We start from the raw sequence: 19,257 nt of genomic DNA, 5'->3' as shown, positions 1-19,257 counted from the left end.
GAACAAGGGAAACGGTACTTACAAGACCGTTGGAGTTCATAACATCCACTAGTGTTACTTACACACCGCGTAATCACTAATCCCCCGGGTGATGTCTTGAACACCGCGACTAACTCACCCTTACGACAATGTGGCGTCTTAAACACCGCGACGAATCCACACTTCATTCAATACAATGAGTGGTGTCTTAAACACCGCGACAATTCCACTCCCATGACAATGTGGTGTCTTAAACACCGCGACAATACCACATGTCAATTAAACAATGAGTAGTGTCTTAAACACCGCGACAATACCACTCGTCAAACATACTATGAGTAGTGTCTTAAACACCGCGACAATACTACTCGTTACCTAGAATGTGGTGTCTTAAACACCGCGACAATTCCACATTCGTACACACAAATAAATACATTATATACGTACACGCATAATTATTCCACTCACCTTAGCGCCAAGATGATGATTATGCACTTCCGATCTTCAAAGCAATCGTACCTAATACATAAGTACACATTCAATTACGCAACTAGTGGAATTAACCACAATACTTACCCTTGAGCATTTAATGACCCAATATGCATTAAATAGCTCGACTATACCAAAACCGCCCATAAATGGCCAAGACTCAACTAACATCAATAAAGCTAGTGAATTAAAGTCTATTAACTTCAACTAGCATAAACTTAGGGTATTTCATGCCCATTTCACCCCATTAGGTCAACCTTGACTCATTTGACCCATTTTCAAGTTTTTCATCATTTATAAGAGTGCTAATGACTAGCAACTCGATTCAACACTTACAAAACCTCAAACACATGAATAAACCCTAGGTTAACACCCTTTGGGTCATCTTTTACCAATTTAACCCAAACTAGGTCAACATTACCCATCTTGACCCATTTTAATACTTAACCCTAAAATTGGGTCAACTTCACCAAAAACCCTAACTCTTAACATTTAAGGTCTTCATACACATTTAATCACTAGGTTCCAACACAAAACACTAACATTAACCAACCTTGGTCCATTTTGACCCAATTAAAAGTCAATACACCCCTTTTGGGTCATCCACACCCAAATAACACCCCTTTACACATCATTAGAGTGTTCTAGCAATTTACTAGCTAATTAGGGTTCATAAACATCAATTAATACTTTGAAACCCTAGGTTAGTTACCATTTAGTCTTCATGACTCAAATTACCCAAGAACACCCAAAAATCACTAATAAATGGGTTTGATGTTCACCATAAACCCTAACTCTAACCCTTTCACAACATTATACTAGGAAATCAAGATTAGATGTAACGACCCTGGTTTTTCCTACGTTATTTATTAATAATTATTATTATTAATACGCTTGATTAAACGAATGTATGTTATTACATTTACATGTTGCTTTAATTGCCCGTACTTGAACTTTAAATGCCCGAAACGTCTTTGTGACACCCGAAACTTGCACGAATAATATTTTAAGATATTATTTACATTCATGATTAATTTTATTAATCATTTTAATTAACTAAAGCTATTAGTTAGTTACTTGGGCTTAAGTTGGACTTTTAGTGGACTTACATGTTACTTGCATACAACTTGGGCTTTATACATGTACATGGACTTATGAGAGCCCACCCTACTTATTAGTTGGACATTATTAGCCCATAAGACTTGTAAGTAGTATTTAGAGAAGTAAACAAACTAGTTAAGAGACTTGGAATCTAGTTGACATGTGATTCCCATGTAAACACCACCATTACCCAACTTTTAAAACTTTGCACACAAGGAACTAGTAGGCAACACACTCCCCCCTCTTTTTTGCTGCTGTAACCGTGGACCTAGGGGGGGGATACAAGAGATTTTGTTTACCTTACTTACTCACTAGTTCACTTGCTCACTCATTTCTCATAAACACACACACTTGCTTCATCTTTTCTCTTATCTTTCTCTCAAGTTCTTCTTTCTTTCTTGTAAGTGTTTGAAACAACTTCTTTTCTTCTTTTCTTTGTTGGTAAAAACTGATTTCTACATGAACATAATCATCATCAATCTTTGTTGTTAAAACTTTTGTTACTTGTTCTTGTTTAAAGTTAATTACTTGTAGGTTACTAAGTTGTTTACTTACTTACTTTCATGTTACAAGATCAAACTTCTTAGTTTGATTCTTCATTTATATCTTGTACTTAACAAGAACATCAAGAACATAATCTCTCTAGTTATGTTCTACATATTTTGTTTCAAAGAATTAAAGTTCATAGTTGTATAAACTCTTTACTTGTAGTTCTTGAAGTAACTTTGAAGTTACTTCACTTAAAGATCAACTTGGGTTGAATCTTTAAAAGTAAGAGCAACTATGAATCATCTTCTTGTTTAGTTAGCTTTCTACTCTATTTATTTCAAAGATTTAAAGTTTATAATTTTTATAATTGTTACTTGTGTTCTTGTTTGTTGTATGTTACTAGAATACCACCTTCATGGTTGGTTTAGGCTTATCATTCATTTTCTTTATTTCTTATTGTTAGTTGCTTACTACACATTTGAACAAGGACATGAAAACAACAAGAGCTTACACTTTGGTGCAAGTATCATGGATCCAACACTTGGTTGTGATCTTTCTTAGTGTTCATGAACTTGTTCATAAACTTACATGTAACCTTGGTTCATCAAACACCTACAACACTTGCACTTGAGTTATGATGGACAAACCTTGGTCAAAATGATGTTAACACATCAACGAGTTGTACACTTGAAGCTATACGCATCAAGAATGAGAACCGTGATGAACATCAAGCACCGAGACAACCGGAACTCTCCAAAACCCACTGTTCTGTCCAAGACCTACTGACCTGATGCTTCTGGAACAGACCAGTAGACCTGGGCTGTTCTAACCTTGATTTTTAGATAGAACTTTTCGAGTAGATAACTTTTCATATAGGACTCGTCTTAATCCGAGTTACGGTTTAGGATTTATGGCCCTCCGATCGTTACCATGTCCTTTAACGTTGTGCAGAAATTTCTGACCTACTCGCACTTAGACCGTCGCCACGGTCAAACCAAGACGAGTTTGCTTCTGTAAATTTTACCACACTTAAGGGACTCATAGACGGAGCCATGACCACTGGTCTCACCTTAATTCAGTAAGGGTAGAGGCCGTGGTGACTGACCGAAGTCAGCCTTTGTTTTAAACGACTTTCATAAACGAGTCTTACTTGTTACCTTTTGTTTAATGATGATTGATGATGACCCTTATGACCTTAATTACGTACTTTTAAACCTTTTGAGACGACTTATTGACTTAGTGCTATTTGACTTAGGTTGAGGACGTTTGGACCGTTACTTGCACACCACTTTCCGACTACTACCTTACCATTACTACTAATCATTGTGAGTTATAGCATTCCCTTTTTACTTTAACTCATTTTGGGAACTGAGAATACATGCGGATTTTATGTTTTACATACTAGGCACGAGTACTTAAACTTTATATATGTGTGGGTTATATAACGGCAGAAACATTCCCTTTAGCTCGGTAACGTTTAATCATTGGTTTTTGAACCGTGAACGCGAATCTTAGATATGGATCCATAGGGTTTGACATCCCCACTCGGGCTAGTAGCGCTAGCATTTAACGAGTGTTTAATACTTCGAGGTTATACGCACTTGCCAAGTGCACTTTAAGGGGGTACATTAAACGTTAAGTTAGTTACCGGGTGCCCACGGTTAAGCATATACTTTTACATAATTTTGAAACGCTCGTCGTAGCACTGAAATCTCGTGGCCTACTTACATTACTGTTATACCTAAACTATAGCTCACCAACCTTTGTGTTGACCTTTTTAAGCATGTATTTTCTCAGGTGCTTGAAGTCGCTTCCGCTATCTTACTAGTCGTGCTGTAGAACCCGCTGCCTAGAGTTGTTATCGCATGACTACTTATGTTGCATTCAAACTTTTTACTTATGAACTTATGTTATGTAACGACCATTATGGTCACGTACACTTATTTAATGCTTCTACTTAGCGAAGCATACTTTTGATTTGTAAAACAATTGACGTATGTTATGACGTCACTTTTATTTATGAATGTAAACTCTGTTTTGAAAACGCATATAGTACTTAACCTTGTAATGATCCTGTTGTTGATGGTCCGTACATGATGATTTAGTACGGGGCGTCACATTTGGTATCAGAGCATTGGTTGTAGGGAATTAGGATGCATTAGTGAGTCTAAGACCGACCCGAGTAGGATTCACTAATAGGGCTAATCTACAACTTGTTAGTTTACTTGTTTCCGCTGAACTTACTGCATACTGCTGCTTACTGTTACTGCTATATGCCGTATGCTACTACGTGATTTCACTACTGCATGCTATTACTTGCTTTCAATTGCATGCTAGTTTCGTACGATTACTGATATTGCCATGCTACTTATTGTTATACATGAGTTAAACTGTTGGCCTATTATTTGCTTGCTTTATGACATACTGACATGGAAAATTTATTTTTCCTTGTTCAGATGTCGGACGTTCCACCTACTGACATCTCTAGCGGCTCAGGCCCCGTTGTTCCACCCACTGCTGCACCTGTTGCTGCTGCTGCTGCTGCCGACATTCCGGCCCCGACACCCACTGGCGACCCCGGCGCCTCTAGTTCTGGAGCTAGCTCTAGTGTGCCTATTCCGGCGTCTTCTTCCAGACCCCTGAGGCAACTGGCTCGCATTGGTGGCATGGAGATCCCCGCGGAGTTCGGGGAAGGTCCCTTCCGTAATCACTGGCGCACACCTTGCCGACACACTGCCGACGGCCGCTTAGCCGTGATTACGCCAGGCCGACACCGACAGATGTTGGCCGCTTTCGGATATGTTGAGCCACCCGCGCCACCACCGCATGATTCAGACGACGGTTCTTCCACCGATGCTTCTTCAGACGACACCTCATCTGACGACTCCAGTGATGAGGAGGATCCCGCTGACCGACCGATTCAGGCACCTTCTACCCCGCCGAAGAAGCGGTATCGCTTCGCTGGCATAATTCCTGGTCGTACTGTCACTGACGCTTATGGTCGGCGTCGTAGGATCACTGCTCGTAAACGGCTGGTGCGGTACCCCGCCGACCCACAGATATTACCGTCTCCACCCAGAGCCAGACCATCCACTTCAGCACCACCGGCTCCACCTGCACCGCCAGCACCACCTGCCCCACCATCTTCCTCTAATGAGGAAATGAGGCGGGAGATTGAGATTCTCCAGACTCGAGTTACTGAGCTCGAGGAGCAGTTGGCTCATGTTTTGGACATCTTGTACCCACCATCGCCGTAGGACTTTGTACTAGATTCTGTATTGTAATCTCTTTTGTAATTTCATATTTCACTTATGTAATGTACGAACTTATTGTAATGTATGAACTTATTATCATTAATGAATGGAATTTGTGTTGCTTACTTCTTGCGCAAGTGTTCTATTTACGTTATCATCTCATGGTTTTGTGGTACCTATATCTGCTTGCGTTATTTAATCAACATGTGTTGTGCTGTTTTCATGTTGGTTGTTATATAATGTACTATTATTATTTGCATAATGGATTTTGACTTGAGTCAAAATGTTTGTATAGAACATCATGGCCAACGGGAGATCTATCCCCACCGCGGCACAAATTGAGGAAATGATTAACGAGCGAGTCGCTGCTGCACTAGCTGAAAGACAACCCCAAGTTCCACCACCACCGCCTGTCAATCCACCTGTCGTCCGAGATGGGTGTACTTACAAGGAATTCCAAAACTGCAAGCCACACTACTTCAGTGGCACTGAGGGACCCGTCGGTCTCACCAGATGGTTCGAAAAGTTGGAATCGGTATTCAGGGTTAGCAATTGTTCTGAGGCTAACAAAACGAAATTTGCATCTTGCACACTTTCTGATGGCGCGCTCACATGGTGGAATACCATGGCCCAAGCGCAAGGAATTGATGAGGCGTATGCTACGCCTTGGGAAGAATTTAAATGTGCTATGATCGAGGAATACTGTCCGAGAACTGAGATTCAAAAGATGGAAATCGAATTTATGCAATTGAAAACCGTAGGGAACGACCTTAACAACTACAACCGTAGGTTTTTGGAATTGGCACTTATGTGTCCAACCATGGTCACCCCCGAATTTAAGCGTTTGGAGAAATACTTCTCGAGACTTCCTAAGTCCATCAAGGGTAATGTTACCTCATCCAAGCCACCAAGTGTTCCCGAAGCAATGCGCATGGCGCATACTCTCTTGAATCAAATCATCCTTGACGAGCCGGAGAAGGCTAAGTTTGAAACTGTTAGTGGTGAAAAGAGGAAATGGGACAACAACCACAACAACAACAGGGGTAGGAACTATGATCAAAACCCGGCAAAACGACATGAAGGGTTCAGGCAAAACAACAACATGCACAACAACAACACCAACCCCAACAACAACAACCGCACCAATCCGAACTACAAAGGAACCTTACCACAATGCAATAGGTGCTACAAGCACCACACTTGGTATTGCAATGTTATCTGTGAGAAGTGCCAACGATCTGGACATGTTGGCAAGGATTGCAAGGTTACCACTTTGAATGTGAAGCCAAACCACAACAACAATGGGCCTAAGAAGTGTTATGAATGTGGAAAGACGGGCCATTTCAGAAACGAGTGTCCTAACAAGCGTAAGGATGGCGGACCACCACGTGCTAGAGCCTTCAATGTTAATGCAAGAGACGCTCGCGACAACCCCGACTTGGTGACAGGTATATTCAAGATCAACAATCTTTTAGCTTCTGTCCTATTTGATACTGGTGCCGATAGGAGCTATGTGTGTAGACATTTTTGTGATAAGTTAGATTGGTCGTTAGTTCCTTTGAAGGAAAGTATGCTTGTCGAGGTCGCCAATGGAAAACTTGAAAAGGTTGACCATATTAGTCGTGGAGCTATTATCAACATAGCTGGTGCAGATTTCGAAATTGATTTGATACCTATCAAACTGGGAAGTTTTGACGCGATCGTCGGTATGGATTGGTTGAGCAAGATAAAGGCCGATGTTATCTGTGGAGATAAAGCACTTCGCATACCACAAGGAGATGGCGAACCACTGGTTATCTATGGAGAGAGATGTACCTCGAAGTTGAACCTCATTAGTTGCGTGAAAGCACAAAAGATTATGAAGAAGGGACGCTTTGCTGTCCTAGTACATGTGAAAGCGGTAGAAACTGAGGTGAAGAACGTGAACGATGTGCGTATTGTGAACGAGTTTTCCGATGTCTTTCCCGAAGAATTGCCTGGATTACCACCGCAGAGAGCAGTAGAGTTTCAGATTGACTTAGTGCCAGGAGCTGCACCTGTAGCTCGCGCACCTTATAGACTCGCACCTTCCGAGATGCAAGAATTACAGAGTCAACTACAAGAGCTATTAGATCGAGGGTTTATCCAACCAAGCTTCTCGCCTTGGGGCGCACCTGTGTTGTTTGTAAAGAAGAAGGATGGATCCTTCCGTATGTGTATCGACTACCGTGAACTCAACAAATTGACTATCAAGAATCGATATCCTCTTCCACGAATTGATGATCTTTTTGATCAACTACAAGGATCGAGCGTTTATTCAAAGATCGATTTGCGATCCGGATATCACCAGCTGAGGGTGAAGGAAAGTGACGTGATGAAAACTGCATTCAGGACCCGTTATGGTCATTATGAGTTCCTCGTGATGCCATTCGGTTTGACAAATGCACCTGCCGTGTTCATGGATCTCATGAATCGTGTCTGCAAGCCTTACTTGGATAAGTTTGTTATCGTCTTCATAGATGATATCCTCATCTACTCTAAGAGCGAAGAAGAACATGAGCAACACCTTCGGCTAGTGCTTGAACTCTTAAGACAAGAGCAACTTTACGCCAAATTCTCCAAGTGCGAATTTTGGTTGAAGGAAGTACAGTTTTTGGGTCATGTTGTGAGCGACCAGGGTATCAAAGTTGACCCCGCCAAGATTGAAGCCATCAGCAAGTGGGAGACCCCCACTACTCCAACGCATATTCGCCAATTTCTAGGTCTCGCCGGTTATTATCGAAGGTTTATCGAAGGATTTTCTCTGATTGCGCGTCCTTTGACCGCACTGACTCACAAGGGCAAGAAGTTCATTTGGGAACCCACACAAGAATCAGCATTCCAAACTTTGAAGAAGAAGTTAACCTCCGCACCTATCCTATCACTTCCTGAAGGCAGTGACGACTTTGTTGTTTATTGCGATGCATCGAAGAGTGGTTTTGGTTGTGTACTGATGCAACGATCAAAGGTTATTGCCTATGCCTCCCGCCAATTGAAGATTCACGAGCGGAACTACACTACACATGATCTTGAACTTGGAGCCGTTGTCTTTGCACTCAAGTTGTGGAGACATTATCTGTATGGAACTAAGAGCACTATCTTCACCGATCACAAGAGTCTCCAGCACATCTTCGATCAGAAGCAATTGAATATGAGACAGCGTCGATGGATCGAGACGCTCAACGACTACGATTGTGAACTCCGTTATCACCCTGGCAAGGCCAATGTTGTAGCTGACGCTTTAAGCCGAAAGGAGAGGACGGCACCTCTCCGTGTTAGGGCTCTGAACATCACCATCCACTCGAACCTCAACAACCAGATCAGAGTAGCCCAAGTTGAGGCTCTCAAGGAGGAGAACATATCTCACGAGCATTTGAACATACTTGTCTCTCGATTCGAGGTTAGAGAGTCTGGACTCCGATGTTATGCCGGAAGAATTTGGGTACCTTACTATGGAGATCTACGAAGCCTGATACTTGATGAAGCACACAAATCGAGATATTCGATTCACCCCGGTGCAGGTAAGATGTACCACGACCTTAAAGAACAGTATTGGTGGCCGAATCTTAAGAAGGACGTTGCGACTTATGTTGGAAAGTGTTTGACTTGCTCGAAGGTTAAAGCCGAGCATCAGAGACCTTCTGGGTTACTTCAACAGCCGGAAATCCCACAATGGAAGTGGGAAAGGATCACAATGGATTTCATTACTAAGCTGCCGAAGACGGTGGGCGGATGCGATACTATTTGGGTTATTGTTGACCGCCTCACCAAATCTGCACACTTCCTAGCGATGAAGGAAACTGATACAATGGAAAGACTTGCTCAGCTGTACATCAAAGAGGTTGTATCTCGTCATGGTGTACCTTTATCAATCATCTCCGATCGCGATCCCCGTTTTGCTTCCAGATTTTGGCGTTCTTTGCAAGAAGCCATGGGAACTCGTCTTGACATGAGTACTGCTTATCATCCTCAGACTGACGGGCAAAGTGAACGAACGATTCAGACCTTGGAGGACATGCTGCGTGCATGTGTCATTGATTTTGGGAAGGCCTGGGAAAGGCATTTGCCACTCGCCGAATTCTCGTACAACAACAGTTATCACTCAAGCATTAATGCTGCACCTTTTGAAGCATTGTATGGTCGTAAGTGCCGATCTCCTATTTGTTGGGCCGAAGTAGGCGAAAAGCAAATCACCGGACCCGAGGTAGTTCACGAAACCACGGAGAAGATTGCTCAGATCCAAGCTAGACTTAAGACTGCCCGTGATCGCCAAAAGAGCTATGCCGATCTTAAACGGAAAGACTTTGAATTTAATGTTGGTGATCGTGTAATGTTGAAGGTTGCACCTTGGAAAGGTGTGATCCGTTTTGGAAAACGTGGAAAGTTGAACCCACGATACATTGGTCCATTCGAGATCTTGGAACGTGTTGGACCAGTTGCATACCGTTTGGATCTACCAGCACAATTGAGCTCAGTTCATCCTACCTTCCATGTGTCAAACTTGAAGAAGTGTCTTGCTGCACCCGAACTCATCATACCATTGGAAGAACTTACTATTGATGACAAACTCCACTTTGTGGAGGAACCTGTTGAGATTATGGATCGTGAGATCAAAACTTTGAAACGCAACAAGATTCCGATTGTACGAGTACGATGGAATGCCAAACGAGGACCTGAGCTTACTTGGGAACGAGAGGATCAAATGATGCGGAAATATCCTCATCTTTTCCCGACTCCTCCATCTACTTCAGCTTAAATTTCGGGACGAAATTTTCTTTAACAGGTGGGTAATGTAACGACCCTGGTTTTTCCTACGTTATTTATTAATAATTATTATTATTAATACGCTTGATTAAACGAATGTATGTTATTACATTTACATGTTGCTTTAATTGCCCGTACTTGAACTTTAAATGCCCGAAACGTCTTTGTGACACCCGGAACTTGCACGAATAATATTTTAAGATATTATTTACATTCATGATTAATTTTATTAATCATTTTAATTAACTAAAGCTATTAGTTAGTTACTTGGGCTTAAGTTGGACTTTTAGTGGACTTACATGTTACTTGCATACAACTTGGGCTTTATACATGTACATGGACTTATGAGAGCCCACCCTACTTATTAGTTGGACATTATTAGCCCATAAGACTTGTAAGTAGTATTTAGAGAAGTAAACAAACTAGTTAAGAGACTTGGAATCTAGTTGACATGTGATTCCCATGTAAACACCACCATTACCCAACTTTTAAAACTTTGCACACAAGGAACTAGTAGGCAACACACTCCCCCCTCTTTTTTGCTGCTGTAACCGTGGACCTAGGGGGGGGGATACAAGAGATTTTGTTTACCTTACTTACTCACTAGTTCACTTGCTCACTCATTTCTCATAAACACACACACTTGCTTCATCTTTTCTCTTATCTTTCTCTCAAGTTCTTCTTTCTTTCTTGTAAGTGTTTGAAACAACTTCTTTTCTTCTTTTCTTTGTTGGTAAAAACTGATTTCTACATGAACATAATCATCATCAATCTTTGTTGTTAAAACTTTTGTTACTTGTTCTTGTTTAAAGTTAATTACTTGTAGGTTACTAAGTTGTTTACTTACTTACTTTCATGTTACAAGATCAAACTTCTTAGTTTGATTCTTCATTTATATCTTGTATTTAACAAGAACATCAAGAACATAATCTCTCTAGTTATGTTCTACATATTTTGTTTCAAAGAATTAAAGTTCATAGTTGTATAAACTCTTTACTTGTAGTTCTTGAAGTAACTTTGAAGTTACTTCACTTAAAGATCAACTTGGGTTGAATCTTTAAAAGTAAGAGCAACTATGAATCATCTTCTTGTTTAGTTAGCTTTCTACTCTATTTATTTCAAAGATTTAAAGTTTATAATTTTTATAATTGTTACTTGTGTTCTTGTTTGTTGTATGTTACTAGAATACCACCTTCATGGTTGGTTTAGGCTTATCATTCATTTTCTTTATTTCTTATTGTTAGTTGCTTACTACACATTTGAACAAGGACATGAAAACAACAAGAGCTTACACTTTGGTGCAAGTATCATGGATCCAACACTTGGTTGTGATCTTTCTTAGTGTTCATGAACTTGTTCATAAACTTACATGTAACCTTGGTTCATCAAACACCTACAACACTTGCACTTGAGTTATGATGGACAAACCTTGGTCAAAATGATGTTAACACATCAACGAGTTGTACACTTGAAGCTATACGCATCAAGAATGAGAACCGTGATGAACATCAAGCACCGAGACAACCGGAACTCTCCAAAACCCACTGTTCTGTCCAAGACCTACTGACCTGATGCTTCTGGAACAGACCAGTAGACCTGGGCTGTTCTAACCTTGATTTTTAGATAGAACTTTTCGAGTAGATAACTTTTCATATAGGACTCGTCTTAATCCGAGTTACGGTTTAGGATTTATGGCCCTCCGATCGTTACCATGTCCTTTAACGTTGTGCAGAAATTTCTGACCTACTCGCACTTAGACCGTCGCCACGGTCAAACCAAGACGAGTTTGCTTCTGTAAATTTTACCACACTTAAGGGACTCATAGACGGAGCCATGACCACTGGTCTCACCTTAATTCAGTAAGGGTAGAGGCCGTGGTGACTGACCGAAGTCAGCCTTTGTTTTAAACGACTTTCATAAACGAGTCTTACTTGTTACCTTTTGTTTAATGATGATTGATGATGACCCTTATGACCTTAATTACGTACTTGTAAACCTTTTGAGACGACTTATTGACTTAGTGCTATTTGACTTAGGTTGAGGACGTTTGGACCGTTACTTGCACACCACTTTCCGACTACTACCTTACCATTACTACTAATCATTGTGAGTTATAGCATTCCCTTTTTACTTTAACTCATTTTGGGAACTGAGAATACATGCGGATTTTATGTTTTACATACTAGGCACGAGTACTTAAACTTTATATATGTGTGGGTTATATAACGGCAGAAACATTCCCTTTAGCTCGGTAACGTTTAATCATTGGTTTTTGAACCGTGAACGCGAATCTTAGATATGGATCCATAGGGTTTGACATCCCCACTCGGGCTAGTAGCGCTAGCATTTAACGAGTGTTTAATACTTCGAGGTTATACGCACTTGCCAAGTGCACTTTAAGGGGGTACATTAAACGTTAAGTTAGTTACCGGGTGCCCACGGTTAAGCATATACTTTTACATACTTTTGAAACGCTCGTCGTAGCACTGAAATCTCGTGGCCTACTTACATTACTGTTATACCTAAACTATAGCTCACCAACCTTTGTGTTGACCTTTTTAAGCATGTATTTTCTCAGGTGCTTGAAGTCGCTTCCGCTATCTTACTAGTCGTGCTGTAGAACCCGCTGCCTAGAGTTGTTATCGCATGACTACTTATGTTGCATTCAAACTTTTTACTTATGAACTTATGTTATGTAACGACCATTATGGTCACGTACACTTATTTAATGCTTCTACTTAGCGAAGCATACTTTTGATTTGTAAAACAATTGACGTATGTTATGACGTCACTTTTATTTATGAATGTAAACTCTGTTTTGAAAACGCATATAGTACTTAACCTTGTAATGATCCTGTTGTTGATGGTCCGTACATGATGATTTAGTACGGGGCGTCACATTTGGTATCAGAGCATTGGTTGTAGGGAATTAGGATGCATTAGTGAGTCTAAGACCGACCCGAGTAGGATTCACTAATAGGGCTAATCTACAACTTGTTAGTTTACTTGTTTCCGCTGAACTTACTGCATACTGCTGCTTACTGTTACTGCTATATGCCGTATGCTACTACGTGATTTCACTACTGCATGCTATTACTTGCTTTCGATTGCATGCTAGTTTCGTACGATTACTGATATTGCCATGCTACTTATTGTTATACATGATTTAAACTGTTGGCCTATTATTTGCTTGCTTTATGACATACTGACATGGAAAATTTATTTTTCCTTGTTCAGATGTCGGACGTTCCACCTACTGACATCTCTAGCGGCTCAGGCCCCGTTGTTCCACCCACTGCTGCACCTGTTGCTGCTGCTGCTGCTGCCGACATTCCGGCCCCGACACCCACTGGCGACCCCGGCGCCTCTAGTTCTGGAGCTAGCTCTAGTGTGCCTATTCCGGCGTCTTCTTCCAGACCCCTGAGGCAACTGGCTCGCATTGGTGGCATGGAGATCCCCGCGGAGTTCGGGGAAGGTCCCTTCCGTAATCACTGGCGCACACCTTGCCGACACACTGCCGACGGCCGCTTAGCCGTGATTACGCCAGGCCGACACCGACAGATGTTGGCCGCTTTCGGATATGTTGAGCCACCCGCGCCACCACCGCATGATTCAGACGACGGTTCTTCCACCGATGCTTCTTCAGACGACACCTCATCTGACGACTCCAGTGATGAGGAGGATCCCGCTGACCGACCGATTCAGGCACCTTCTACCCCGCCGAAGAAGCGGTATCGCTTCGCTGGCATAATTCCTGGTCGTACTGTCACTGACGCTTATGGTCGGCGTCGTAGGATCACTGCTCGTAAACGGCTGGTGCCGTACCCCGCCGACCCACAGATATTACCGTCTCCACCCAGAGCCAGACCATCCACTTCAGCACCACCGGCTCCACCTGCACCGCCAGCACCACCTGCCCCACCATCTTCCTCTAATGAGGAAATGAGGCGGGAGATTGAGATTCTCCAGACTCGAGTTACTGAGCTCGAGGAGCAGTTGGCTCATGTTTTGGACATCTTGTACCCACCATCGCCGTAGGACTTTGTACTAGATTCTGTATTGTAATCTCTTTTGTAATTTCATATTTCACTTATGTAATGTACGAACTTATTGTAATGTATGAACTTATTATCATTAATGAATGGAATTTGTGTTGCTTACTTCTTGCGCAAGTGTTCTATTTACGTTATCATCTCATGGTTTTGTGGTACCTATATCTGCTTGCGTTATTTAATCAACATGTGTTGTGCTGTTTTCATGTTGGTTGTTATATAATGTACTATTATTATTTGCATAATGGATTTTGACTTGAGTCAAAATGTTTGTATAGAACATCATGGCCAACGGGAGATCTATCCCCACCGCGGCACAAATTGAGGAAATGATTAACGAGCGAGTCGCAGCTGCACTAGCTGAAAGACAACCCCAAGTTCCACCACCACCGCCTGTCAATCCACCTGTCGTCCGAGATGGGTGTACTTACAAGGAATTCCAAAACTGCAAGCCACACTACTTCAGTGGCACTGAGGGACCCGTCGGTCTCACCAGATGGTTCGAAAAGTTGGAATCGGTATTCAGGGTTAGCAATTGTTCTGAGGCTAACAAAACGAAATTTGCATCTTGCACACTTTCTGATGGCGCGCTCACATGGTGGAATACCATGGCCCAAGCGCAAGGAATTGATGAGGCGTATGCTACGCCTTGGGAAGAATTTAAATGTGCTATGATCGAGGAATACTGTCCGAGAACTGAGATTCAAAAGATGGAAATCGAATTTATGCAATTGAAAACCGTAGGGAACGACCTTAACAACTACAACCGTAGGTTTTTGGAATTGGCACTTATGTGTCCAACCATGGTCACCCCCGAATTTAAGCGTTTGGAGAAATACTTCTCGGGACTTCCTAAGTCCATCAAGGGTAATGTTACCTCATCCAAGCCACCAAGTGTTCCCGAAGCAATGCGCATGGCGCATACTCTCTTGAATCAAATCATCCTTGACGAGCCGGAGAAGGCTAAGTTTGAAACTGTTAGTGGTGAAAAGAGGAAATGGGACAACAACCACAACAACAACAGGGGTAGGAACTATGATCAAAACCCGGCAAAACGACATGAAGGGTTCAGGCAAAACAACAACATGCACAACAACAACACCAACCCCAACAACAACAACCGCACCAATCCGAACTACAAAGGAACCTTACCACAATGCAATAGGTGCTACAAGCACCACACTTGGTATTGCAATGTTATCTGTGAGAAGTGCCAACGATCTGGACATGTTGGCAAGGATTGCAAGGTTACCACTTTGAATGTGAAGCCAAACCACAACAACAATGGGCCTAAGAAGTGTTATGAATGTGGAAAGACGGGCCATTTCAGAAACAAGTGTCCTAACAAGCGTAAGGATGGCGGACCACCACGTGCTAGAGCCTTCAATGTTAATGCAAGAGACGCTCGCGACAACCCCGACTTGGTGACAGGTATATTCAAGATCAACAATCTTTTAGCTTCTGTCCTATTTGATACTGGTGCCGATAGGAGCTATGTGTGTAGACATTTTTGTGATAAGTTAGATTGGTCGTTAGTTCCTTTGAAGGAAAGTATGCTTGTCGAGGTCGCCAATGGAAAACTTGAAAAGGTTGACCATATTAGTCGTGGAGCTATTATCAACATAGCTGGTGCAGATTTCGAAATTGATTTGATACCTATCAAACTGGGAAGTTTTGACGCGATCGTCGGTATGGATTGGTTGAGCAAGATAAAGGCCGATGTTATCTGTGGAGATAAAGCACTTCGCATACCACAAGGAGATGGCGAACCACTGGTTATCTATGGAGAGAGATGTACCTCGAAGTTGAACCTCATTAGTTGCGTGAAAGCACAAAAGATTATGAAGAAGGGACGCTTTGCTGTCCTAGCACATGTGAAAGCGGTAGAAACTGAGGTGAAGAACGTGAACGATGTGCGTATTGTGAACGAGTTTTCCGATGTCTTTCCCGAAGAATTGCCTGGATTACCACCGCAGAGAGCAGTAGAGTTTCAGATTGACTTAGTGCCAGGAGCTGCACCTGTAGCTCGCGCACCTTATAGACTCGCACCTTCCGAGATGCAAGAATTACAGAGTCAACTACAAGAGCTATTAGATCGAGGGTTTATCCAACCAAGCTTCTCGCCTTGGGGCGCACCTGTGTTGTTTGTAAAGAAGAAGGATGGATCCTTCCGTATGTGTATCGACTACCGTGAACTCAACAAATTGACTATCAAGAATCGATATCCTCTTCCACGAATTGATGATCTTTTTGATCAACTACAAGGATCGAGCGTTTATTCAAAGATCGATTTGCGATCCGGATATCACCAGCTGAGGGTGAAGGAAAGTGACGTGATGAAAACTGCATTCAGGACCCGTTATGGTCATTATGAGTTCCTCGTGATGCCATTCGGTTTGACAAATGCACCTGCCGTGTTCATGGATCTCATGAATCGTGTCTGCAAGCCTTACTTGGATAAGTTTGTTATCGTCTTCATAGATGATATCCTCATCTACTCTAAGAGCGAAGAAGAACATGAGCAACACCTTCGGCTAGTGCTTGAACTCTTAAGACAAGAGCAACTTTACGCCAAATTCTCCAAGTGCGAATTTTGGTTGAAGGAAGTACAGTTTTTGGGTCATGTTGTGAGCGACCAGGGTATCAAAGTTGACCCCGCCAAGATTGAAGCCATCAGCAAGTGGGAGACCCCCACTACTCCAACGCATATTCGCCAATTTCTAGGTCTCGCCGGTTATTATCGAAGGTTTATCGAAGGATTTTCTCTGATTGCGCGTCCTTTGACCGCACTGACTCACAAGGGCAAGAAGTTCATTTGGGAACCCACACAAGAATCAGCATTCCAAACTTTGAAGAAGAAGTTAACCTCCGCACCTATCCTATCACTTCCTGAAGGCAGTGACGACTTTGTTGTTTATTGCGATGCATCGAAGAGTGGTTTTGGTTGTGTACTGATGCAACGATCAAAGGTTATTGCCTATGCCTCCCGCCAATTGAAGATTCACGAGCGGAACTACACTACACATGATCTTGAACTTGGAGCCGTTGTCTTTGCACTCAAGTTGTGGAGACATTATCTGTATGGAACTAAGAGCACTATCTTCACCGATCACAAGAGTCTCCAGCACATCTTCGATCAGAAGCAATTGAATATGAGACAGCGTCGATGGATCGAGACGCTCAACGACTACGATTGTGAACTCCGTTATCACCCTGGCAAGGCCAATGTTGTAGCTGACGCTTTAAGCCGAAAGGAGAGGACGGCACCTCTCCGTGTTAGGGCTCTGAACATCACCATCCACTCGAACCTCAACAACCAGATCAGAGTAGCCCAAGTTGAGGCTCTCAAGGAGGAGAACATATCTCACGAGCATTTGAACATACTTGTCTCTCGATTCGAGGTTAGAGAGTCTGGACTCCGATGTTATGCCGGAAGAATTTGGGTACCTTACTATGGAGATCTACGAAGCCTGATACTTGATGAAGCACACAAATCGAGATATTCGATTCACCCCGGTGCAGGTAAGATGTACCACGACCTTAAAGAACAGTATTGGTGGCCGAATCTTAAGAAGGACGTTGCGACTTATGTTGGAAAGTGTTTGACTTGCTCGAAGGTTAAAGCCGAGCATCAGAGACCTTCTGGGTTACTTCAACAGCCGGAAATCCCACAATGGAAGTGGGAAAGGATCACAATGGATTTCATTACTAAGCTGCCGAAGACGGTGGGCGGATGCGATACTATTTGGGTTATTGTTGACCGCCTCACCAAATCTGCACACTTCCTAGCGATGAAGGAAACTGATACAATGGAAAGACTTGCTCAGCTGTACATCAAAGAGGTTGTATCTCGTCATGGTGTACCTTTATCAATCATCTCCGATCGCGATCCCCGTTTTGCTTCCAGATTTTGGCGTTCTTTGCAAGAAGCCATGGGAACTCGTCTTGACATGAGTACTGCTTATCATCCTCAGACTGACGGGCAAAGTGAACGAACGATTCAGACCTTGGAGGACATGCTGCGTGCATGTGTCATTGATTTTGGGAAGGCCTGGGAAAGGCATTTGCCACTCGCCGAATTCTCGTACAACAACAGTTATCACTCAAGCATTAATGCTGCACCTTTTGAAGCATTGTATGGTCGTAAGTGCCGATCTCCTATTTGTTGGGCCGAAGTAGGCGAAAAGCAAATCACCGGACCCGAGGTAGTTCACGAAACCACGGAGAAGATTGCTCAGATCCAAGCTAGACTTAAGACTGCCCGTGATCGCCAAAAGAGCTATGCCGATCTTAAACGGAAAGACTTTGAATTTAATGTTGGTGATCGTGTAATGTTGAAGGTTGCACCTTGGAAAGGTGTGATCCGTTTTGGAAAACGTGGAAAGTTGAACCCACGATACATTGGTCCATTCGAGATCTTGGAACGTGTTGGACCAGTTGCATACCGTTTGGATCTACCAGCACAATTGAGCTCAGTTCATCCTACCTTCCATGTGTCAAACTTGAAGAAGTGTCTTGCTGCACCCGAACTCATCATACCATTGGAAGAACTTACTATTGATGACAAACTCCACTTTGTGGAGGAACCTGTTGAGATTATGGATCGTGAGATCAAAACTTTGAAACGCAACAAGATTCCGATTGTACGAGTACGATGGAATGCCAAACGAGGACCTGAGCTTACTTGGGAACGAGAGGATCAAATGATGCGGAAATATCCTCATCTTTTCCCGACTCCTCCATCTACTTCAGCTTAAATTTCGGGACGAAATTTTCTTTAACAGGTGGGTAATGTAACGACCCTGGTTTTTCCTACGTTATTTATTAATAATTATTATTATTAATACGCTTGATTAAACGAATGTATGTTATTACATTTACATGTTGCTTTAATTGCCCGTACTTGAACTTTAAATGCCCGAAACGTCTTTGTGACACCCGGAACTTGCACGAATAATATTTTAAGATATTATTTACATTCATGATTAATTTTATTAATCATTTTAATTAACTAAAGCTATTAGTTAGTTACTTGGGCTTAAGTTGGACTTTTAGTGGACTTACATGTTACTTGCATACAACTTGGGCTTTATACATGTACATGGACTTAT

The sequence above is a fragment of the Rutidosis leptorrhynchoides genome, chromosome 6, assembly GCF_046630445.1.
Source record: "Rutidosis leptorrhynchoides isolate AG116_Rl617_1_P2 chromosome 6, CSIRO_AGI_Rlap_v1, whole genome shotgun sequence".
Lineage (NCBI taxonomy): Eukaryota > Viridiplantae > Streptophyta > Magnoliopsida > Asterales > Asteraceae > Rutidosis > Rutidosis leptorrhynchoides.
Note: the sequence above shows the minus strand (reverse complement) of the source record.